The sequence below is a fragment of the Fundulus heteroclitus genome, chromosome 16, assembly GCF_011125445.2.
Source record: "Fundulus heteroclitus isolate FHET01 chromosome 16, MU-UCD_Fhet_4.1, whole genome shotgun sequence".
NCBI classification, from domain to species: Eukaryota; Metazoa; Chordata; class Actinopteri; order Cyprinodontiformes; family Fundulidae; genus Fundulus; species Fundulus heteroclitus.
Window position 1 is genome coordinate 24,335,437 of NC_046376.1, and position 25,953 is coordinate 24,361,389.

General features: G+C 39.8%; 1 long non-coding RNA gene across 1 annotated transcript; it reads right to left on the reverse strand.

Annotated features, from left to right (window-relative positions):
- Positions 1–15,466: 15,466 nt before the first annotated feature.
- Positions 15,467–25,586, reverse strand: LOC118566367. Its single transcript, XR_004932960.1, has 3 exons — positions 25,502–25,586; positions 25,058–25,185; positions 15,467–15,634 (listed from the first exon to the last, which is right to left on the reverse strand). It is a non-coding gene; the product is annotated as an uncharacterized LOC118566367 (long non-coding RNA).
- Positions 25,587–25,953: the final 367 nt, after the last annotated feature.

Sequence of the window (25,953 nt, forward strand, 5' to 3'; positions counted from 1 at the left end):
TGTGCATTTTGTATTAGTTCTGTTAGATGTCTTCGATGTGTTGTTGCTCTGTTCAGATCCTGTTCATCACACTTCTCCCCTCATCTCCCCTGTCTTTATCAGAATCAGCTGTCCCTCATCTCCACCTGATTGCTTTCACCTGTTTCTGCCTCACCTTTCCCCACAGGCTCTGCATTTAAGCTCCCCGGTTCTCCTTACTCATGGTTTCTTAATTTCCATGTTCTCTTCTGCTCTCCCTGTTTGTTCATTGTAAGTTTTTTTTTAATTGTTTTTTTTATTTTATTTCACTATTAAAATCCTGCATTTGCCAGTTCGTCTCCATTTGGGTCCTTGCTAAACCGAAACATGACGTCCATGTTTTCTAAAACAGTATCACTGATCTACCTTGCAGAGGACAAGTATTTCCCCTTAATAGATTCCTTCTGTTGTGGCTTTTGTGGCACACTTTTCAGATCCGATCATCCAACTGATTTAAATTCAAACAAAAACAGGTTTTCAAGTGACTGATTTCATTTATTGAAGAAAAGGGATATCCAAACTAACCTGGCTTATGGAAAAAAAAAAGTAATTGCCACCTTGTTAAATGAAGAGTTACAAACGCAATTACCCTCGGGTCTTGGGTTCAGTTTCTCAGTCCACACCCAGGTCCAATTAATGCTAGACCTGTAGAATCAAGTCACTTAAATTGAGCCAGTCGGACTACATAAAGTAGGCTAAGGATCTCAAATGGGGGGAAAAAAAAGCATGATTTGTGATCTGACAAAATTTAAGAGCAGGGGAAAAAAGGATTTGACATGTATATATCTAATAAAGCTTGCAAAACAATTTCTAAGGTTTTGGGCCTTCACAGAACCACAGGGAGAGCCGTTATCTCCAAATGGAGAAAACATGAAACGGCTGTAAACTTTCCCAGGGCCTAGAAAAAAGCACATCAACCTCTCCTGTGGGATCAGAACATCAGTATCTGCTGCTTTAGGACCTGTATGACTTACTCTACTTGAACATCCAAAATCCAGAATATATGTTGTTTTACGCTTGTCAGGATGATGAACTGTTTATTAGTAATCCATAACATCTCAGGGGTATAAACAATATGTAACACAGAGGCCTAATTCTCTCTGCCCTTGTTTATAATGGGCCAGAACAAGCCGTTAAAGCATAACCACTACAGATTTTTCATAAACCGGGAAACAGCTCCTCGCAAAAACAACCACAAAAATGGAATTTATTTAAAAAATAAACAAATTTTTTTTTTTAATGGAATGACTAATTTCTACCACAAGGTGGCGCCATATGCTTAGCTGTTTGTTCCAAGGCAGCATGTGTTGTGTCCAAATGGCTTGATAACGTTTACATTTTTCCATCTCTTTTAGAATGGATTTTTCTGACACGTTTTAATTTGAATTTTACCTGACCTATCTTGTTTCATCACATATGAAGAGTTAGTAGTTACCCAAACTTGACCCCGGGGTCATTAGTTGGAGTGTAACTGATTTGTCTCTGCATAGCACGCTTCTCTCCCCCCTAAAACATGCTGCTCGTATCACCTGTTGTGAATGGAACAATAAAGCAAACTCAACATCTCAGCTGCTCTGGCTGTCATCTCCGTGATGCACGAAGGAAACAAACGGTTTAGCCCATGTGGTCTCCTCTCAGCCAGTAGGAGGCTGTCAAGCTTGTCTCGATGCAGCATCCCCACACATAATCACCTCCCTGACATCACAGCGCAAGAGCCCACCTCCCACCCACTCTCATCCTCTTCAGGCACACATGAGCCGACAATGATGCCGCAAACAGGCACACAAAGGGCTTCCTGACGTCACACGGGCGAGGGATTCTGAGCCCGAATGACAGATTGAATTACAGCTGGGAGGCTGGATAGGAGCAACGCAGGAAGAACAACAACAAAAGTTGTTCACCTTGTTAAGAATGGAAACATGGAGAAAAGATTTATTGATGAGTTAAAATTAATGCTGTGGAAAATCTATTGATGTTAAGGCTAAGTTATTTACACGTAGGTACAGGCCTCAAATTAGCTAGTTTAGGGTAAAAAGAATGTATGAATAATTTTTAAAAAAAATCCTCTCAAGCAAGAGTAATTAACATTTCCCCTGTAATGACTGAGTTTGGCAGAAAGTGGCCTGCACAAACATGAAACAATTGGGCCTTTGCATTGACTCAGACAGGCAGGTGGTCAGTGCTGCCTTCTCCTGCCTGCTGTGAAAATACCGTACCTTCCTGTCCCCTGACTGCCGTCTGCCTAATCAGCAGGCCTTAGAAATGGGCCACCGTGGGTACATTCAGTCTCTTTAGTGTTTCCACTGTGTCCTCCTGCAACCCTCCCGCTGTTTTCTCGGGTTAGGTTTCTTCTTTGTTGATCTTTTTGTGGACTGTGATGAGGCCTCCATGCTAATTCTCAGTGTATCTCAACAGCTACGCACCCACAAAATGTTGATTTTTTTTTGTTTTGTTTGTTTGTGACGTGAGCATTTTATTTCTGTTCCGTCTCCTGACTGATAGAGTGGCACGGTGAGGTAATTTGAAGCGCTTTGTCACCTCTGCAAACTTTAGCTAAAGGATACAAACGAGAAAATGCTATAAAGATTTTACTAGGACTGCTGAAATGAATTTCAGGTTCATCTCAAATCCTGTCATTTATGAATGATGAGCAACCAACAAGACAGAAAGCTCTGATTTAAAGTATTAGCTTAAAGGTGAGGACTCACATAGTATATGCAGTGTTCATGATGTTTGGCATTTCCTCTTTCCTCTTCTTAGTTTTATTTTTAAATTGAACATGAAAGAAGGAACAATCTTGCTCTTTTTTAACACAGGTTTTGAGAGCCAGTGTATTTCCATTTTATAATAATAAACAATATACAGTGTCAAATATAGTGTCAAGCAGTCTCTAGGACTTTTTTTTAGAAGAAAGTAAAGTTTGAATTGTGATTGTTTCATGATTTGCTTGACTGGTACTTCCAAACTCCCCCTCCTATGAGCAGACAGGACACATTTGCTTGCAGCCTTTATTGTTTTATAAAAGCAAACCCCGTCTCAGTCAGAGCTAAATCTTTTGGTCTTTTAGGCTCTGAAAGTTGACACCTGTACTTGGTTTTGGTTTGAATATCGTTTTGACTACGTAAAAGAGGCCGGGCGCTAAATAAAGAGAAGGAAATGTAAGAACTCTGCAAAAACAAGGGAGTGGAGGATGTATGAGGAGCTTTAGCCAATGACAATGGAGTGAAAAAGATATGTTTGTATGATGTGACGCAGGGCTCCATTTCTCTTGGCCCTACCAACTTTGATGCCTAGGCAATATTTTAGAAGGCTCCCCCTCCATTGGCGATTTACATATGTGTACAAAATGGCTTGTACTTGTTTAGCGCTTTATTAAGTCCGACGACCCCAAAGGGCTTCACGCTACATGCAGTCATTCACCCATTCACACACACACACAGCTCACCTGATGGAGGTGAGCTATGTGTGTAGCCACAGCTGCCCTGGGGCAGGTTGACAGAAGCGAGGCTGCCACCGGGCCCTCTGGCCACTGCCAGCAGGCAATGCAGGGGAAGTGTCAAGGACACAACAACTGAGACGGTCAGAGCGGGGGATCCAACCAGCAACATGCCCTGGCTCCTGTGCCTCTGTCGCCCCCGCCATGATGCGAGTCAAATCCTTTTAAAATTAAACATGTTTATTAGGGTAGCCCATAATTATGAAGGATGTTATGACGGGTGCTTTAAAGGAGCTATAGGTAAGATATTTACTGTGAAATCAAACTAAATCATTGTCATGTCTCATCCGGGATTGAAGTAACATTTCTCTATAAGCGATCAGTCTTCTCCATCAACAATGTCTCAGTCACGTTTTTCTCCTTTTAAACCTCGAGGTACGGTCTGGAACTACTTCGTTTCAGAGTGTAGCCCGTGTTTACCGTATTTTCCAGACTATAAGGTGCACTTAAAATCCTTAGATTTTTCTTAAAAAATTTAAGATCCAGTGTGCCTCGTTGTGCTTACTGACCAATTTTATGTGGTACAATGTGCTCAAAAATCTATCAATATGTGTAAGTATGACTATGGTAAGCAATGAAGCCACACCGCTCAATGGATTTTTGGAGCATTATGGTACACTGTGGGTCACCATAGACATTATATACGTAGACGCCTCGTTGGGCGGGTTCTGCCTATGCTGCAGATGAGTCAAAGCGTCTGCCATGTTGAATGTGGCAAATCTGCAGTTAGTCTGAGTCACTTAAACAGTATCAGAGGGAGTTTAATCTCAGAACACACTTTATATTCTTAATATTTTTGTTCTTGCAATATTACGAGTTTATTTTCGTAGCCCTTTGGCTTCATTCTCCTGACTTTATACTCGGAAAGAATAAAAATAATTAAAATAATCTAACCTGGCCCTATTACTCCAGGACTGAAATAGTTCTGCAAACTGTGACTATTCTGAAAATGTTCCCCCTTAATTCTCATAATATGATGTTTTTCTCATAACATTATCACTTTGTCTGTTTTTTTTTTTTTTACTTTATTGTCCAAGGACTTTTTTTTCCTCATATTAGTAACATATTAGTATCCTAATCTGTGACTATACCAGACTTTAAAAGGTTGACATGTGACACAGTTTTATGAAATAATGAAGACCACAATGTTTAGATTTAACCAATTGACTTTTATATTCATAACACACACACACACACACACACACACACACACACACACACATATATATATATATATATATATATATATATATATATATATATATATATATATATATATATATATACAGTGCAGTGCAGAGTAGCAACGACGTTGACATACGAACCCGCACCCAACGAGGCATCTACGTATACGATGCCTATGTGGGTCACTACCTGATCGACCTGTAACAGGACCCCTGAGCAGTCTTGAAGACTGCCTGAGAGTAATGTCTACACTAGAAAAGTATTTATGTAAGGCAGCCCATGCCCAGGGCCCGCACTAGCAACAATAAACTAAGTAAATTAAATCAATATAAAAGATAAGTTTATTTTGGCCTTATGTTAGAAACAGGGCAGTGTCATCCAGGACAGGATATTGTTTGTTATTTTGTGGGTGCATAGTTCCTTAGTTTCTTTTTAATTCAGATAAACAACATCCTGTAGTGGTGTTCTCTGGATGTTCACTTATGTCTGTTAGTAATTTATTGTACATTAAGAGAAGTTGTCACTCACTTATTCCACATGTGTGCAGAGTTTGCTATTAGAAGAATGCAATTGCTTGAATCACCCTTTCAACTATTGTCCTAATATCAGCTGTTTGGGCTGATATTCACCGGACAATACCTAACAGACTGAGAGTTATTTATTAAACATTAAATAACTTAAAAACATGCGTAATGGCACAACACTGCTAAGAGTTTGACGCTTTGTTTTCCCTGCTGTGTTGGCAGTTCTGGTTCACAACTTGCGCCCAGCTTCCCTACCCTCATCCCAAATATTTAACTATATACAGATTACACCAGGAAAACAGCCATAGAGACAGAGGGGTTATTTCAGAGTAAGACAAAATGATTTCATGTTAAAAAAAAAAGATTTTAATTTTAATTGATTGAATGTTAACACGTTTTCATCTGATCAAAGCCAAGGTGAATTCATAGAAGAAGGTAGCAGTGTTGTGTAGCCCACCTACACTGCGGTACACAGTGTTCCCCCCGCTGTGATTTAAAAGCCTCCTCTGGTCACGGTAGGAGCGTCCTTGCCCTCCCGTTGAGGTACTGCGGTATTTTCCTTTGATGGGCTGGGCTAAGTGTTTTCAGATCCATCCAACGCAGTTTCATGTCTCTCTCTCTCTTTCTCTCTCTCTCTCTATCGTGGCATGCTGTATATATGAAGCACCAGGTGAGGCCTGATCACAGCTGGAGAAAATAACGCGCGGAGATGATATGGGCTGGCTCGCGTGGGAGACTATTTATAGAGAAGGAGTAAAACTGCTGAGTGGGGTTGAAATCGGGGCCACGGATTGATGTGACTTAAATGCCAGCGGTGAGGCAGAGCGAAAGTGCGGGTGCAAAGCAGTTTCTCTTCTCGTCCCATGTTTTAGGGAGAACACCCGAGCATCTCGTTGAAATTTAGTTGGCAAAATCCCAGTTTTATTTGTCCATCTACTTCATTCCCTATAGGAGGGCCTATTTCAGGAGCTGTTTACCCTGAGTAGGGATGAGCAGTCACTGGCTGAAGACGCCGATTATTAAAAGACGTGTATGTGTGAGTTTAGCTCCGGGCGTGCTCCGTGACTGTTTGCGTACAGTTCTCCTGTGACGTGCTGGACAGAGTGACATCACTGCCCAGCAGAGTGTGACCGACAGCAGGGGGATGTGGATAATATTACCCCCCCTGATACCTTTATTTATCCTGCTCCACCCCAAGGCTCTGGTTTCTCTTTCACCAATGACGCAGGCGTTGAGCTGTTCTCCTTCTTTCTCTCATCCATCTCTCTCTCTCTCTTTCTTTTTTTTGTACGTTTCTTTACACCATTGTGCTTCTCGAATCAAGCAGCAACTGGACGGTGTCTTATGAGTCACACTTTTTTTTTTTTTACTTTTAAATTGAATGATTCATGGAGATGGTGTTGATTGTTTGTTTTCTTCACAAAAAGGTAATTTAGACCTTTAGGCAATCTGTGCTCTTTCTGAAAATGTTTTTATTTTGTTACCTTTTAAGATAAAAAAAAAGGGAGAGCTAAGCAAAAATAAACAGCAAAAACTTTACATATAAATGTAAATGTAGAAAAGTTTTAGAAAACAACAACAACATGCTTCTAGGAATCTGGAGGTTATGTACATGCAGTCTTTTATTGCAGTGTTTCGCCAAAGGGATCATGGTCATTTTGCCGTGTTACAACTGCCAACTTCATATATTATATTGAGATTCAATCCGACATAAAACAACACGAACTGCAGAATTATGAAGTGAGAAGAAAATTATATGTGGTTGGATTTTTCTTTTCTTTCAAATAAACATTAAAAGTTTCTATTTTCGACCCCCTTCCTCTGATACTGCTATATAAAATATATTGCAAATCTTTGCTGACAGAAGATCTAATTAGTAAAATGCTTTGAACATCTGACAGATCACCCTTCAATTCACAATCTGAAAATGGAAATAGGATGGCACTGCTGCACATGTACTAATATACCATAAACCTGCTTTGTAATGTACCTTGTTTTATGTTAGTTAAAATGTTTTTGCTTTTGTATGTGCATATATTCTAAAATTCAATAAAAATAGTATAAAAAAAAAAAGATTAATTAGGCCCAAGGACTTCCCCCCAGATTCTACATCCTCCATGCTTGGACATATGTACGATGTACAAGTTCACGTGATCATTGTCATTACAAGCAGAATGCAAACCTACTTTGAGAAAATTACCATGTTTCAAATTGAATGTTTAAAAACAAAACTGTGCAAAAAGAGTGGTTTACAGCCAATATTTGAATAAAACAATTCACTTTATTGTGAATATTACAAGAAAGTCTTTAATTTGTGGCTAACATTCTCTATTTACACCTAATAACTCTGAAAAAAACACAGGGGTTATGGTAACTTTGGAGGAACTGCAGATATCCAGAGCTCATGTGATAATCTACTGACAGAACAAGTTTTAGTCATGCTCTCACAAATCTTGTCTTTTTAGAAGACTGGCAAGAAGAAACTATTCACTGAGAGATATGGATGCATCTCCCTACACACACCTTCCCCACTGTAAAACATGGCTGTAAAACGACATCATGCGTTGGAGATTCTTTTCTTCTGCAGGATAGGGATTGTAGCTTTTATGCGTCAGCCACAGATTGGGATCTTTTTTTCATGTTTAGGTGGTCAGGTTTACCTTTTTCCATACTGACCAAGCCAGAGTAAGAGGGGTATTAAACTGGATTGCCAAAGTACAGACCACAGGTGGCTGGCTCCATCTATCCTCTCTAAAACCTTGCATCGCCCGCTTCCGCCACAGTTTCCGCTCATCCGAGCCGACTTTCATCAACCTCCGTCTCAGCCAGACTTTCCGACTTTGTGATGTCACGTCGTGAGAGCCCACCGCTCAGCTTTTGATGCCCTGGTGCTGTGTCTGATGTGCTCCCACCGGGGGTTCACAGTGGTGATGACCTTTTCAAGAGGCCCCGCTGTGCCATGTTCACTTAACGGAAAGGCGGATGGGAGAAAACAGAGAAGGTATCTCCCCCCTCATCAAAAGAAAATAAAAACACACATAACTCTATGGGTGTATGTTTATGGTTATGACTAAGGAAAACATATGCTGCCTCCTTGCAGATGTTTGCATTTTATTTAGACTCCCTGCATAGCAGACTGGGGTATCAGTCACAACCTTGATGAACTGGGGATATATCTGGGTATCACAAAGCTCTATACTGGACACTTCCTCAGCTCTCTCTAATAATATCAACAACTAATATTTCTGTTAAATTTTAATTTCTGTTTTCATTACCTGAGGTTCCCTGAATAAAACATTGAGAGAGTTCTCAGCAGACTCGTTTGCATTTTCATTTTAGATATATTCTGGGTCAAGCAAATGAGGAGTGGAATTTTTTTAGGTAATAAACTCTTTCCCCCCCTCTTGTGTAGATAACGGTAGTATAAAAAAATAATTACCTCCTTCCTGATTAGTAAAGGTAAAGGTAACAAGGCCATTTTCAAGGCTTTGAGGCGCCATTAAACCACAGTGTGAGACATTATCCACAAATAGAAATGGAACATTGCTGACCATCAACGATGATCCAAGAGGTTAGGAAAGAACCAAGAACGACATCTGAAGCCTTGCAGGCCTCACCTGCCTGAGTTAAAGTTAGTGTTCATGATTCAAAAATAAGGAAAATATCAGAGAATTTTAAAACCAAAATGTCAGCTGACAAAGAAAGATCACAAAGACCTGACCCAAGCTTCCTAAAAAGAACATCCTCATGATCTCCAAGAGTCTTTGGAAAATATTCTGTGATCTGATGAGATAAAAGTGGAAATCTTTTGTGTGCAACCGTATACATCTGGCGAAGAACTAACACATCATCTGTAGAATAAACACTCATATCTGCACACAAACACTGTGGTCGTAGTGTGATGGGTTGGCGCTGCTTTGTAGCTTCATGACATGGACAACTTGATGGAGCCACTGGTTCTGCTCTTCCTGCTCAGTTGGCTCTGAGTTCATGAGCGTATGCACTTTGGCAACGCAGCATGACCTTAAACTGCTCAAAACAACTGGAACTGTGCCAAAGAAGGCTAGCCACATTTTCTTTAAATAAGCAAGGAGGATATAAGAGGCTTTTGTTGAGCTAATCTTTGGTTCAGTTGAGCTAACAAAAGCGGTTTCCCACGACATGATCTATCAGATCTCTCTTTTCACTATATTTCCTAAAACCAGCTTACTGTTTGCCTTCTTCTCCTCAAGACCTGACTGTTGTCTTCTTCGTCTACCGTGAATGATTGCCCTGCTGGAAGAGGAATCTCCCCCACAGTATCTCTCTGCAGCCTCTAACATATTTCCCTTTGTTACTGCCTTGTGTTTTAATCCCATGCAGTTTCCTTTAACCTCTGACCAACTTCTCCATCCCCTGCTGAAGCGACTGCACAGCATAATTCTGCTGCCACCATGTTTCACCATGGGAAGGATTTGGTCAAGTTGATGGGTTAGTGTTTTAAAGTGTTAAGTTCCTACCCAGGACACATATTTCCATGTTAAGATTCATGCATAGGTGTACATTTCTAATCAGATGACTTAGAAAAGCAATTAATTTGCACTGTACTTCATCAGAAAATCGTTCTTAAGATTTTTTTTTTTTGAAAACCATGTGTCATTTGCCTTGCACTAAACAATCATGCACTGATTTGTGCTGTTTATCGAATAAAATCTTTTTAAATCTTTAAAGACAAACTTTATAGTCATCAGAGGGCATACAAAACGAACTTTCGTTGCATACAGCTTACGACAATGTAATGAGACAGCAACTGAAATAAAATCACGTCACAATATAAAGTGCAGCAGTGATATGAACGTAGCAGTGCAGGAGAAAAACAGTTTTTTAAAAAGTGTGCAGAAGAATGTTCAACCATGTTTGTAGTGCAAGGATAATGGTGCAAAAAAAAAGCCATTAATTTGAAAAAATTCAATGTTGGCAGTGCAAAATCATAATGGTGCAAAAAAGCAGTAAACATACACAGTTGTGTACTTCTAAATTTGAATTGATTATAAAAGTTCAGCGACGTTGGCAGTGCAAAATAATGATGTGAAATTGCCATAAAGTTCAGTTCTGTGCATGTGTAAGGTACATAGGGGTTTATGGTCTCATGGTAACAAAATGTGAAAAGGCTCAAGCTATATAAATATTTTTGCCAGGATCAAATGTTTAGTATTGACGTTTTTACTGTTGCCCCTTATCTAACCTTGTAATTATCCATCCATCCATTTTCCGAACCGCTTTATCCCTCATGGGGTCGCGGGGGTTGCTGGTGCCTATCTCCAGCATTCTCTGGGCGAGAGGCGACCTTGTAATTATATCATACTAAATTCAATAAATTCTCCCCCTCCTGAGCGGTCAGAAACGACCTGACTTGAACTACAACCTCACCATCCTTTGACAGAAACAGGTAGTGTTCGTTCTTAAAAAGCTAAGAAACGAAACGTGTTGATACAACCCGGAGAGTGATCTGGCGTGCAGCTGTGACGGGATAAGCACCGTGACATAATGAGCCTGTGGCAATTGCCTAGAAACAGACAAGCACACACAAACAAAAACCCCCATTGGCTTGTGTAAATGTCACGCCTCCTCTCCTGATTGATAATCTGATATTAGCTTTGATATCATCATGCTGCTCAAGGTGGCATTTGGTGAAGCAGAGCCAGTTTCGGTTATTGCTGCTGCTGGAGGCTTTCCCAAAATAACTGGCCCAGCATCAGTGTTCGCATTCGCGCCAAATAAGGTAAGAAAAGTGTGAACAAAGTGTGAGAAATGAGTCTGTAAAATGCTCCTTTGCTTGAATGGCAAAAACGTTTCACAATAATTGACATTTAAGCACAACGGGTCTCAAAAGAGTACGTGACCCTGTAAAATAACTTTTTCTTTGTGATGTTTTTTTTTTGTGACTTCAATAAATCCTTTCCAAACTATTTTTTTTATTTTTTTTATTTAATGTGACATTTATCCAGGGCGATTCAACTAAAACACAAATATGTTAGAATAAACAGCAATGCAGAAGTGCAATGACCTGGCTGCTTGGTGTGGACACCCTTAAACTAATAATTTGATAAAACTCAAGTGGTTTGATGTCAGTATTCAGTTTTAGTTCGTATCACTACTTCATGTCTTGACTTGGAAATAATTGCCCTTGTACCTGCTAAAGGTTCTCCAGATTTGTCCAACTGTGGGGATGAATGCTTGGATTCACTGTTATGATGAAAAATAAAGTCCTTCCTCGTCTCTCTGACAGACATCTCTTTATTTTGGCTCAGAACTGACTGATATTTAAAACTCTTCATTTTGATTCGCCTGTATGATTAGATCATTTTCGGCCCTTATAGCCTCTCTGCACACCTTGGCTTTAGCTTTTCCAAATGAATTAATGTCAACATGGAGTTCAACAGTCCAACTGCTGAACACCATGTCAGGTTCAGATTCACTGTAAGTGATGGTGGGTGTGAACTCAAGGAGACTGAATGAAAAAAAAAAAACAACAAATAAAAGGCTGCCCTATGCAACAAGGTTATGGCAGCTTTATTCATTTTAAAATTTTTCGTCCAGTATGTATATTTTTCTTTCATTTGTATTATAACAGGTGGGTCTATTCAAATGTAGCAAATGTTTCGGAATGTCAAAGATCTAGTTTAGTTACATTTTGGGATCATTTACACTAGCCCTGTTGAATCCAAATCTCGCTGGTTTGCTCCCGTAATGTCCACTTCATTAGGGGAAGGGTAAATGTGCAATTTAAAGCGTGTGCAGATAAAAGATGCAAAGTTTTGCTCCGCTATGACTGAATCGAATGCAGGATGCGGACTACATTGCAAGAGAGCACTTTGGGCAAACAACCAATAACAAACACACATGAGAAAAATAAAAGGTTTGGAGAAATGGCTTGCCACCAGATTTGTGACTGAGGTAAAGGCTTTCATATAAAACCATGGTAACGCTGAAAATAAAATTAAAAACTTCAGCAGCGAAAATATAAAACGGTGACCTTTTTTTCGAGGAAGAAAAGGAAGGTTTTCTTGGTATGAATAACTAGCTACCATTCCTGGCATTTTCAGGACCACCATGGAGGAGGAGGGGAATATACATATTTCAAAAGGTTCAGGTCGGTAGTTCTTGACCCTTGTCCTCCGGGTCCATTGTCCATTATGTTTCAGATGTGTCTCTGCAACAGCACGCCTGATTCAAATTGTTGCATTATCTCCCAGCGTGACAAGAAGTGCAGCAGCAGCCTGCTAATCACTCATTCATGTAAGTCAGGTGTGTGTGTTAGAAGGACACACCTAAAGCATGCTGGGAAGGACTGAGAACCCTTGCTCTAGGTCGTTCGATGAGGTGTGTTGTGAAACAAATCTGGTTCGGTAGAATCTGAGAGCCTCCAGTTGGACTGTTTGGGGTGCGCCGACTTGAGAGTCTCAAGTTTGAGTTTAATATATGGACCCACATGCAGGAGAGATTTTGTTTTTTACAAAAGTGGTTTGTTTTACAGCATAGACAAAGTTTTGTCACCTGTTAAGTAACTGCTGTGTTGTGGTGTCGGATGGTTTCTGGTAGGGAGAGCACAGGAGCTCAAAGGAAGGCAAGTACGATGAAAGTAAGTAGAGTGCAATTTATTTTCTCAAGAGGGGAATGAGGTGCAGAGCGGAGTCCAGGGGGTTCTGGAGGTGGGCGATCTTGGGAGCTAAGCTCATAGGAGAGAACCTCGGAAACAAAAAGGACAGGCAGGCAGGACAAAAAGGTTAAACAACTGAGATCGGAAAAATATGCTTGATTATACGATTATGGTCGATCATCAGGCAAAGAGTCCCGGTCAGCCGGCCCCTGTTATCTACAGCAGCCTAATCAGAGGACTGCAGTCAGGTGTGTGTGTGCTGTAGCCTGCCTGGCCACGCCCGTTGGTGGAAACTTGCAGCGCAGTGAAGGTTAAACACACACACACACACACACACACACACATATAATAAACCTGAGCCATGACAGAAAGCCATTGTGCATTTAAATGCACAGCATGATTGAAAACTATTTTTCACCAAAAGTCAAAGTTTTTCTTTTTTTTCTTTTATAAATTCAGCAAACTTAAACAGACTATTTTAAAACTCGACCACCTGCTCTTTTTTTCCAGTGCAAACTGATTTCCAGTCCTTCAGTCTATCACTGCAATCCTCTAAACCTCTCCTTCCACCCTTACAAATACTAGGGCACCGTGTCACATGAAAAAGGCATCCTAACTCATAGGAAAGGTATTCTTCCCTGCGGCTGAGATGCACCAGCTGCTCACTTCGTGCTGTCACAAAAGAGATGTATGTTCTTACTCCTGCGAGGCGGCCCGCAGGTTGTGCAGACCCGTTCCACCTCTGCAGCTCAACCTTGGCAGATACTGTAAATTTCCTTCACCTCTGCTTAATGTCTTCAGTGTGCAGCATCCAGTAAAAGCCAAAGGAGCCATAGCTGCTCATGTTATATTTCACATAAGTGTGAGAGAGTGAGAGACAGACACGAGCAGAGATTAATTTACTTTGACACGTATGAGGTCACATCCCTGAGGGGATGGTTTATGATGTAGTGCTTCAGCAGGATTTTATCTCTAAGTTGCAGGTTTTAAAATGGGCTTGGTCTCATTTGAGTTGCATGTAAAACAAACTAAAAGACAATGGCAGGAGAGTACAGAAGAATGGCGGCAAAGATACAACCCAGAAAAGAGAGGAAGGAATGAAAAACGGGAATAAACTGAAAAAAATGATGGAAAATACAAAAATGAGAAGAACAAACAGGGGTTGCATGCAGACAATGGGTGTATCGGACGTCTATACTACTGTCTCATCAAAGCTTAAGAAAAGTGATAAATGCCTTCCAATTCATCACCCATTTCTTTGTGTTTTATTGTATTTCATCCTGCATATTTGCATGTACGGTCAAGGCAATATTCCAGAATAAAATCAGAATGGATCAGGTCATCTTCACAAAGCATGTTACGTGTTGGAAATCTCCTTTGTTCTGGCTTCTTGACTGTGAAGTTGATACCGTTTTTCACAAGGCAGAAATGCTGTTATTACGCTTCTGGAAGGAGGAGAAGTAACTTTTTGATTTGAAAAAGCAAAGTTTTTTTTATGTATTTACCTACTTACATTTAGTTGGAAGTGTGTTTTGATGGAAAAGTTGTGAGCAATGAGCATCTTACCCTGCAGTGGACGGCAGTCAGACTGAACTCGGTGGGGGAAATAATATATAGAGACTCTCATGGAGGAGTTAAGCAAGCATAAGCACCAATTTGCTATTTGATATTCCAGGCGATATCTATCTGCCGTTAACTTTACATGTTAGCTAAGTAATTTTTTTTTTCTTTCAGACATTACTTATATGTTAAATTGATACTAGTGTGTACTAAATATTTCGAGGTAAAAAATATCTGCCAATATGCAAATAAACACTTTGCTGATTACCTACTAATGCTATCTTGAACCTTTTATTTACAAGGTAACCGTATAGTTTTGAGGTCTGGGTTGATGAGAAACTGCTCTTTCATACTTTTGCGTTAATCATTTCAACTTGAATGTCTGAAATTTATTCTTCTGAGTAAAAGTGGAGGACATAATTGAATCGCATTCTTCAACCATCGATGCAGCGCTCATGGACGAGAGGTTTTATTTTCCTTTCTATGGTTTTATGGTGTTGGCCTTACCCTGACTCAGTCCAAGTCCTGTGGCACAACTGCTTTAAAATGTCTGTCAAGACGGTGGTACTTAAAAACCTTGTATTTACTGTGGTTTGCAAACACTATAGTATACGCAGGAGCCACATAAGGTAGCTCTACACCCCTTCAACTTGGAGACTTTTGATTTCCCATCTGGTGTCTACAGCAGATGACAAAAACTCACCTTACACAAGCACTCTTAAAAAGGTGTTTCGTTGTTGCCACTGTAAAGTAGTGAGGTCAAGGGTCAGCAAGGTGAACCGAAGAAACAGCCTCAGTCAACAGTTCCAGCTTCTGAAGACTTTTATTTTCAACAGGATTCTGAACATTTCTCTCCCTCTTTTCTGAGCTTCCAAGATATCTGTTTTATAATCAAGTGGGAACACACCTGCACTTTAGTGGACCAAACCACAATTAAACAGGGAAAAGGAAAAACACATGAAAACTAAACAGAAAAAAAAAAAAATTAATTATTAATCTGATTTACAAACTCCTCTATATAATAAAAGGGTCTGAAAAATAAACCAGGTAATACAAAAGAAGTCAAAAAGTTACTTTAAAGAAAAACAAAGCAATACTCCAAAAGAAACCCTCTAATTGGTAGAACCCAGCCAGACAATCAGTGACATCACTCATATATTTAAGCAGGAAGTACTGAGCCGGCCCCTCCCATTCTCCTGCCCTGCTGCAGATCTACAAGGACAAACAATGGTGAGTAAAAAAGGAAAACAAATATGAACATACTTTGAAACCAAATAAACCAGTTCAACCAATAATCCAGTAGTGGCTTTAACCTAAACATATAGATGGAAACTGCAACCTAATGCTAACACAAACAAACCCGGGATAGTAAGTGGAGCAGAGCTGCAAACTAATGTTTAAATTTAAGCAAGATGGCCAGCTACAGAAAGGAAATAAATCAGAAATAAGAATAAGGGACAAATGATGAACACAAACTGAACCACTTTGTCACAGCCACAACCTGAAAAAAGTCTTCTAAAAGGCCTAAAATGCACTTTCCCTGAAATAAATTAATAAATACATGGAAGGAAATCTTGCCCTAGTGAAATGACACATAGACCCATACAAACACACGAGACAATAGCCTTTGTAAGTATATACGTCTATGGAGATTACATTTATACTACTTTATTAATACCAAAGTTTCTTGGTGCCTCTGGGTATTTCTATACCCACACTGCATGTCTATCTCACACACACACATTCAAACACACTTGGATGTTCCTTGACCTATAGCGCTTCTTTTGCTGGGCTGGGGTTGCCATGGGAACACATCTTTGACAGTTTTCAGCTCAAACATAACACACATTCACACACATAAGATTTACTCAGGAGATAGAGTACAGACTTTTTTTTACAAGCTGTGGAGGACTGTGCTAGTACATGTTAGACTGTTAATAATTGAACATGGTTCCCTGCTGCAGGATCTACCTAAATTTACTGCTAAAAGTTGAAGCATGCTTTGCCTTTCTGTCCGTTCTTCAAAGGGTAGGAAATAGCTTTGGCAACTTGGACCATTAAGTTTAGTTTTGTTGTTGTTGTTGTTGTTGTTCCATTTCAAATATTGTTTCATGTTTTGCTTCGGATCTATCAAAATACTAAAAACAATAGCGTGGAAACGTGTCTACGGGTGAGTTTTGCCTTTTGAATAAGGATCAGCAGCACACTTCCAGTAAGTTAGGTGGATCAACATGGACCTCCAGTTCTGTCAAATAAAATGCTGAACTAATTATGTAAAGACAAATATTCAAAAAATATATGTTATGATTCAGAATTTTAATCCTTTGCAATGGGAGAAGACAGGAATAGCTTGGGAACAGGATTTCAGCGTGGGATTACCTGGGGAGTTCTGGCAACACTATCTATAAAACTCGCTAGAATATATTCCAGCATGGACCCAGCATGTCTGAGATGTCATGAAGATAGAGCCACCTTAAGTCATTTGTTTTGGAGTTGTCATCTATTATTAAACTGTTTCAGGGAAAACGTTTTCAAGATTCAACACATGTGCAGGAGAATATTAACACCTTCACCCCATGTAGGTGTCCTTGGGATCTACCCTTCAGAAGTTAGTTATATTACAAGCTAAAGCAACAGAATTCACTCCATTAATGGTTTAACTTGAAAATTATACAAAAAACAAAGGTTGAACAAATACGCACAAAAATGTATGTTAGCAAAGGAAAGCGTCACCCTCTCAAATACTTCTCAGTGTCGACATGAACAAACCAGTGGGAACTTAGTGCTACTTATGGTCAGCCAAGTCAGACGATTTAACTGACCACTGCTCACTCACCTCCAGCATATCACCCCATAATCTCACAAACAACCCAACTTTTTTGGCACAGATTACAGCCATATGCAACTGGCTGTTGGTTAGGAAGCCATACTTCAACTCAAACTCTGCACAGGAACAATTTGTACCTGATTCTTCTTGTCTTCATATCTACTGTAAGGAAATGTGGTTTTATCCCTCCGGTAAATAATACCTACCAGCAAGATGTCACTCAGGGTTATATTAGTCTGATAATTGGATAAGGGTCAACTATCCCAAACAAGGTTCAGGACTAAAAGTGACATGCAATGTCACACAATTCAGTTCAATGAAGCTGTACACCAGATTTTTACTATTTATCTCTGTAGTCATAAAACAAAAGCAAAATACAAACAGAAATAAGATGATATGCTGTGAACGAACTGCAGACAGAGTCTAGCTGCTGTCATCGTTGTGGATTTCCTTTTCTCTCCATCAGGGATGTGTGACTGTCACGCCCCAAGAGGACTTACTTCATTCAAATGTCATGTAATGATTCACTGCAGTAAAACATTCACTTTGTTGTGTTTGTATGTGCCATAGGTAAATATGTGTGCACATGTCTGAGGAATGGTACTGACTATATGGTATTTACTTCCAAACCAAAACATTCAAGAAAATGTCGACATTCTACGGTAAACCTGCTCTGTTGCTTGTTGGCCAAATAGAAAATAGCCCAAACGCATTACAGTAGCTCAAAACGTAGATTTAAGAATCAAGAATTGTTGATCATGACTTGTTTAAATTGAGCATCAGAATGGGGAAGAGAAAAATATCCAGTGAGCTGCATTTGCGTGGGGAAAAAAATGCCTTGATGAGGCTTTTCAAGACAAATAACTGGTCACAGCCAAGGTATGCCGAATATCACCTGTAAACATCTGGCACACTGAAACCTGAAGCAGATTAATGATTGCTACTGATGCCTGTGCAAATTCTCAGTTATCCGGGTCATGGCAACCACAAAAACGATTATTTTCAGAAAAACTGAGTGAAAGTCCGGTTGCCTCAGATTTAAGCACGGTTATTATTGTTGCAGTTCGTCTCCATCCCTTTCTATGACGTCTCTATCTTCTGACGGTTATTCCTAGGCAGATAATGTGCCATCTCATGAAGCTAAAACCTCTCAAAATGGTTTTCTTCAACATGATGGGTTCACTATATTTCGCTTCCCGGTTGCCTCACTATAAGCATCTGGAGTAAAAACTCTGCCAAGTCTGTCTGCAAGTTGAAATGACTTGCTGTGGCAATCCCTGCATAAGAGATCAGCCAAAAAATACTTTCTCCCTCCTTTAAATCCTATTTTCAACTAAACAGAAAGTAAGTTAAAGGTTTCTTTGCCCTCTGATCACTTTAAAAACTGTTTTTGCTACAATAACTCTGGTTATTTCGTAGAAAGATCTCTCTTTTTGTGGGATTATTTCTCCCACCCAATGACGGTACTCAGATTGAATAAACTGTTCTAATTTAATCAGGGCAAGTTTATGCTACTCCAATTAAAAATAATTTACTTTCAGACTCTGCTGGATTCTGTATAAACAGCTCTCACAAAGTTATTCCCTATTTGTTAGCCACACCATCTCGCATGTAAACAGATGTTTGCCACGTCAGTTTAGTAAAGAGCAAAATCTGCTGGAAGTAGCACGAGGAAGCGTGAGTTTTAATGACAAATACGGTCAATCAGGAATGAAGTGGGACTCCAAAACAGCCCTGGACTTTGACTCGGCCGGCCCACAACAATCAGTACGTGGAAAGTCATCAACGCCTGTCAAAAACACTTTAATCATGGCTTATGGTACTATACCATCCATATCACAGCAAAAGCATTGAGGTTGATTAGATGTGCTAAGAGAATAGTATTCAGCAGGAATCTGAAACACACAACACATACTAGGAGTTATGATGAATCGTAAAACAGTGTATGAGTCTCTTCACAGTACATTTGCCACGTTCTTATTCGTCTCTGTGTTTAAACTCTTGCTGTATTGTCAGATATTTTGTCTTCCTTATAGGGTGATAAGGAAAATTAAGTTCTATGGCAGGGGTCTGCCACTTGCATATCAAGTTTGGCTACAAATGATTAGAAACCATCTAATATTTTTAAATATAAAAATGTAGATTTAAGATGTTTGTTTAATAGCATATTTGGATTTAATTTGCAGTATAGAATGAAATTAAATGAACCAGGAATATATATTTTTAAATCCACTGTACATGTTTTCATTGACATATGAAATGTAACTTATTTTTTATTTTATTTTTTTAACATACTTTTTCTTAAATATCAATGACCCTGAAAAGAAAATAAATTCCCTTTTGCAAAAGTTTTGTTTTTCTTGATTTTATTGTCTGAAAATATGTCAAATTAGCTGTAGTGGATATCTAAAATTACAATTATATGTTTATATAATTATATTTTTATATATAATACTTTTTCAAAAGGCCATGTAACGTCTGCCCTTCTAAACAAGTTTTATTTATCTGGATTGGGGGCAAGGATGGCTCTTTGGACTGAAAAGGTTGCAGACCCCTGCTGTATGCTGTGATTGCCTGACTTGGGGTTGTGTAAACATCGCATCAACGCTTCACTCCGTGATGCTTACACAATGTAAATAAATATGTTTTCATTCCGAATTTTTTTTTCTGTACATGGTGTTACCTATTAATTATTGTTCATTATTTATTGTTCTTTATTTCCTCTCTCTCTCTCTCTCTCTCTCTCTCTCTCTCTCTCTCTCTCTCTCTCTCTCTCTCTCTCTCTCTCTCTCATCTAATCCTGAGCTTTCTGTACACAACAACAATCATTTCTTCTTATTTTTTGCATGCTGTTTATATCCACATTCATAGTTTTTTTTTTATCCTGGAAAATGTTTAAAACTTCCAGGTGATTTGTGTCTTACACTTTACTTGCAACTGGGGCACGAGTTTAATATCCTTGAAAGAGAACTGTTTTGCACAGCTTCTTGCATGTGCTGACACTGCAACCCCAGGGAACTTCATTTGGCAATGCGATTCAGCCTTAGTTAGTCAAATACAGAGACAACAAATTAATAAACATTATAGTATGTTTTATGGGTTAGGTTTCTGCAATATTATCAGCGCATAAAAATGCGCAAAAACTCACGTTCAGAATCTCAGCCCAAAATGGTGATCTGCATCACGTTATTTTCAGCAGTTATCGGCAATTATCGGTTATTGGTTACACTGCATAAAATATGGGCAAAATTGCTCCCTCTGCCTTTACCCCCATTGGCTCTTATGTCAGCCTGGAGTAAAAAAGACCCAGCAAGTATGGCAGCGACACAGGATGTGCTCTAGAACGTAAAGAGGCATCTAGTATATTTTTTTCTATAGGTAGAAGTGTGTGAACGCGGAGAGGCGGAGGGATATTTCAGCCAGTACTGAGTCTGTAGCGCGGCAGTGCAAGCGGGACTCAAACATGTTTATCGTCGCTTATTATAGGAACCCAAATAAGCGACTTCACTTTCAGAAACAAGCCCAAAAAACTGCAACCTGCAACTCACAAAATTTGCAAGCGACTTTAGAAAAAACAGAAGCCCATAGTCGCTTATAATAAGCAAACTTGGCAATACTGATTGTCATTAAAGTTAAAGACACATTGTTGCCCCCCTAGCGGAGGTGCATATGTTGATTAGCAGAAAAAACAAACAAACTAGGAATTACTGTGTTGTGGCTGCTGACTGCCCTGGAGCACCTAATCTTCTTAGTATCTGGCAGGTTGTGCCAGAACTGAACTGTGGTTCCAGGGGCTCCGAATGGAGGCCGGGGAAGTCATTGTTGGCTGCACAGCAGTACAGCTCCCACCCAACAGCATCCGAGCAAGGCACAGGGAGATCCGATTTCCAGGTATGTGTCAAAACGTGAGGCAGGCGGAGGTAACACATGGGCTAGAAAAAGGTAGATATCCCGAATTCAGGGGCAAGACAAAAACAGGGAAATCCACAACACAAAGCAAGGTCCCAAGCAGGCAGGCAAGGAACGCTGAAAGGTCAACTCTCACAATGACTTTCAAAAATCTGTGAGTAGCAGGAATATGGCACGCAGGTGCACACTGATCAGGTAATCAGAGTAGTGCAGGTGACACTGCTCAGTTGAGCAGAGCAGAAAACACACGGTTGCAAAGCAGAAGCATTGCAATTTTAAAAAAGACAGAAAGACTGAAGCAAGTGAAGGACTGCAGGTGTAAAACTGCCTACCTCTGATGGAAAAGGCTTCCAGATTTAATGGATGAAGAGTCTAAATAGTGCTTATGTGTATCTCCATGGTTAATAAATCTCCATCAGGAAACTTTAATTTGTATTTAGATTATTGGTCTGTGTGTCTTTGACACTTAAAAAAGAACATTTTAAGTTCAGACCCCTTCAAGCTCTCGCATAAGCGGAAAAAGGCTGCAAATGAAGCCGACTTGGGAAAGAACCTTTGGTGGGAGTATGAAGGGCAAGGCTAAACAAAGCAGGTCAGGAGAACCATAACTAGCTGAAGGGCTGAAAACATGTTGTATTGATGCCTCCTCTGACAACAACCTAGGGCTGCTCAACTGGTTAGGATCCACAGGGGGACGTTATGGAGGTCAGTCAGCGCTAGATCCGACAGAAACAGAAAAGCTATGGGGGATGTTTCATTGCAAACAAAAGTAAAGGAGTTCAAGTTGCACATTTACCAATTATCTGTCTGGAAAATGATTTAAAGGTTATTGCCGCCTTCAAACAGATCTCCCCCTTCACAATGAGTAGATCAATAGTAGCTATCTGCATCATTTACAGCTGAAACCAGATGTTTATGTACATACACTGCATGGAAAGCTACTTGACCTTTTGTCTCTCTGTCTGGCAATACATCAGACAAAACATTATTTTTTTAGTTAGTTAGGATTAACACAATTATTTCTACTTACTAAATTCTGACAGAGTGAGACGTGTTTAGCTAATTCTTTATAACTGTCCTTAAAATTACAAATTTAAATACACAAATGTTGCAACCTGCCTTTAAACAATTTGGGGATGTAATGCCTTTGTAAGCTAATTTTAGATAATATGTTTTGTGTACAGTGTGATGTAATTCAAATCATTTGAGTTGTACAAAGGCACTCCTGTGGATGTATTTTAAATCAACACCTCAGACACGCTACTTTCCTGTCATGAAAACAAAAAAAATTTCAAAAGAAATCAGCTAATAAATCAGGATGAAAACTCTGGACCTCCAAATCTTAGGTTCATCCGTGAATGCAATCTCCAAAATCGTGAAGGAATTGGGTTTCTGCAGAGTTGTGTGCAGGAGAGTGGTGGTGCTGGTGTCTGTGTGTTTTTACCTCCAGCAGGGTGGCAGGCTGATTGGACTCAGCTGGTGCTCATCATTACAATCAGCGCAGGCCTCAAGTAGGAGCAGCTTTCCTGAGGCTGACGCCAGAGGGTTCCCTTCCTACAGCGGTATTCGCCAATCGTTAACCCTGAGATCAGATAGCTCCCATGCTGACTCTTACCCCACAGATGATAATCCGAACCCACGGTGATGCCCTGATTACCTGGACTCCTCGTTTTAAGCTCCTTCGGACGCCCCGCTGCTCCTCGTTCCTGGACGACATCACGGGAGCACCGGCCAGCCTGCCTGTCCACCCTTGATGCTCTCACCTGGAAACATCACCAACCGCATCACCAGACATCACCGCTTTCTGCCAATCTCAATCGCTGCAGTTTCCTCTTGCCCTTCTCTGCCCGTCCTCATCCTCAGACCGTAAGCCTTTGCAAATTTAATCCACTGCCCTCTCCAACGTGTCTCCACCCGATCCAATCGCTTACTTCTCTCCTCACTTCCTCCTCTGGTCCGATTCTGTCCGGTTGCCTCAGACCCCAATCCCTCGCCAGCCTACCCTGTTTGGTGCCTCTCCAATTTCCCCGTCATCCTTTGCACATTCAACAAATCTGTTAAACTGCTTCGTGCGTCCGAGGTTCTTGCTTGCTTAAGAGTCCCCCTAGACCAGAATTATGACAGAACGTGCTTTGTTCATCTGTTCAACCAATATTATGCTAGTGTAACAAACAAAGGGAATATCCAGACATTATACTGCTTAAGAAGGTGACATGTTTTGTGTCCCAGAGACGAAGCCCTTTGGGTACAAAATGTGGGTATCAACCACTGAACAAAAACAAAAGATCTTGCAAAGAGGATGCCTGAAGCTGGCGAAAGAGAGAGGGAGCGTCAATGGTGAAACCAGCAGTTCTCACAAAAGATCAGCATCATCAGTACAGAACATTATGTACAAATGTTTAGGCAACATAACATGACATGAGCCAGAATGTTAAAAGTGGTACATAATTGTCTTCTAAACAAATCTGGTTCCAACTGTATGTGCACACAATAAAACAATATTTATCCCAGAATATTGTCAAGTCCTTCTATTTTAAAATCTGAGTTTGGTTTCCAAAGTGATTCATACTTGTTTATAAACTCTTACTGAATACTAATACTTACTGGAACAATCTCAGTGGTGTTCGTTTCCTTGTGAAATGAAGAAATCCAACACCTAACCTTCAAAGATTATCTTCCAAATTGAGACTAACTTTACCTCTAATTGAATCCTGGTATTCTCCATCACATATAAGAGCACTGCATGTTCCACCCAGCCATTATCTGTCCATTTCTCATTCTGCTTTTTATCTTTGTGTCAGTGTTCTGTTTTATGGCCGTTTGGACTTTTGAAGTCTACTGGTATGTCTTTTGTATCATAGCAGTTATAAGCAAAAACATGTCAAGTAAACGGAAAATCTCAACCTATACATTTTTTCCAACCTCCACAACATAGGCTTGCCCCAAATGTTTACAATTTTCAGTGCAACTCTGGGGCACCTCCTGCCAAAGGTCTGGTTGCTTTGTTTTCAGATGCTGTGAGAAATGACCTGAATTAAAGAGACAGTTGAAGTCCTGTGAGGAAAAGAGATGCTCATGGATGGCTCAAATGTTTCTGCATGCCATTCTATTTTGAATGTCATCCGTAGCTTCTGGGTTTATTAATCTTCAGCTTAACAAGAAGGCATAAAAAAGTGTGACATTTCTGTCTTTTCTTTTTTTTTTTACCTGAACTCATCCAGACTGTCATTTCCAATTCCAGCTTGCAGGTAATGTTTGGCTAAATTGAAGCACAGCTGAGGCTGTTGAGAGCCACAGATAAGGAGTGAGAGAGGCTCTGTTATTAACACAGGGACTGTGGGTTTTGAGAAAAGTGTTCAATCATTTCTGTGATTATTTTGTAGTTCTTAATGATTGTGTCGCACCTAAGTAATTCTGTTCTCCTTGAAGGGTTATGAGTTTGATGCTTGGATTGATTTTGAATTCTGATGTGGTTGTGATTATAATATTTCATGTTTAAGTGTTTTGAAGGGTTTACTGACCTTGGGTGATTTTTCCAAGGTTATGTGAGAGAATGTTTCTGTTGCTGATAAAATTTAGATGAGGATTATCAACCAATGGTTGAAAATTAGCTCCACTTCCTGTTTTCTCCTTATTAAATCTACATTTCTTACTAGGTTGAGAGATCTGGCAAACAAGTTGAGACTTTAAATGCTCCTCACCTCAATGCCACATAGGAACAAGAAGAACAACAACAAGGAGTAAGACACGTGATGCTTAAATCAATCCAAGAGATTTGCCCTCACCATTTTATTCTTGTCAGATTTGGTGAGGTAGTTGGAGGACCAAAACGGAGACCAGAGCTAGGTAGCCACATGTTAAGTAGAGACAGTTTATCAAATCCAAGACAACGGACTTACAGGCAGGGTTGGTGAAGATGATGACCAGAAACAAAACCAGAAGCTGACAAGACACAGGGTCAGTAAAACATCATCTTGGTCCTCTAAACGTTCCGCGTCCCCCGACTCTTCCTGGCACCCCAGTCGACCTGAAGCAAGCAATAGTTACACTTTGGCCGTGGCGAATGATAGAACTAAAGTGGTAAAATTGGAGCCGCAAAAATCAAGGCAGTTAATGAAAACAGGCAACGTTTAATTGTATATCCTACTATTTATAACATTAATACTTAACATGTTATCGTTTTATTGACATTCAATTCTAATTTTTAAAGAGGCAATATTAATCAGACGTTGGGTTTTTTGGTACTCAATTTTACCATGTTCAGTATTTCACAACTTCGATTTTTATCAAGTTCAGTTTTACTGCTACATCCAATATTTCAAATACAATTTTGCTACTTTGACCTCTCATAGAGCAGGAGGTAGTAGAGATGAAGATGCTGAGGTTCTCTTTGGGAGTGACAAGGAAGCATAGGATCTGTCACTTCTGAAACAGGAAAACGGAAAGAAGAAGGAATTTAAATATAAAAGAATGCACCAGTATGGAAAACACCTAATAGATCTAAACACAGAGAAATTAACTATATGGCAAAAACAACAACAAAATATGGCAAGACCTTGAAGAACATAATAAGCAAAACAATTAAAACCATTACCTAATACCTGACATATGGCATTCACAGTGTGGCTGATACAAAATAAACAATTGTACAAAGAAATAGACACTCCTGACCTTTCTAAAAGAATTGTTTAAATCGTATCCTGGGATTGTCAAGGATTAACCTCAGATAGAGGATGAGATAAATTGAAGAGACTGATTAAGTAATTATACAGAAGGATTAAGTAATACGTCAAAA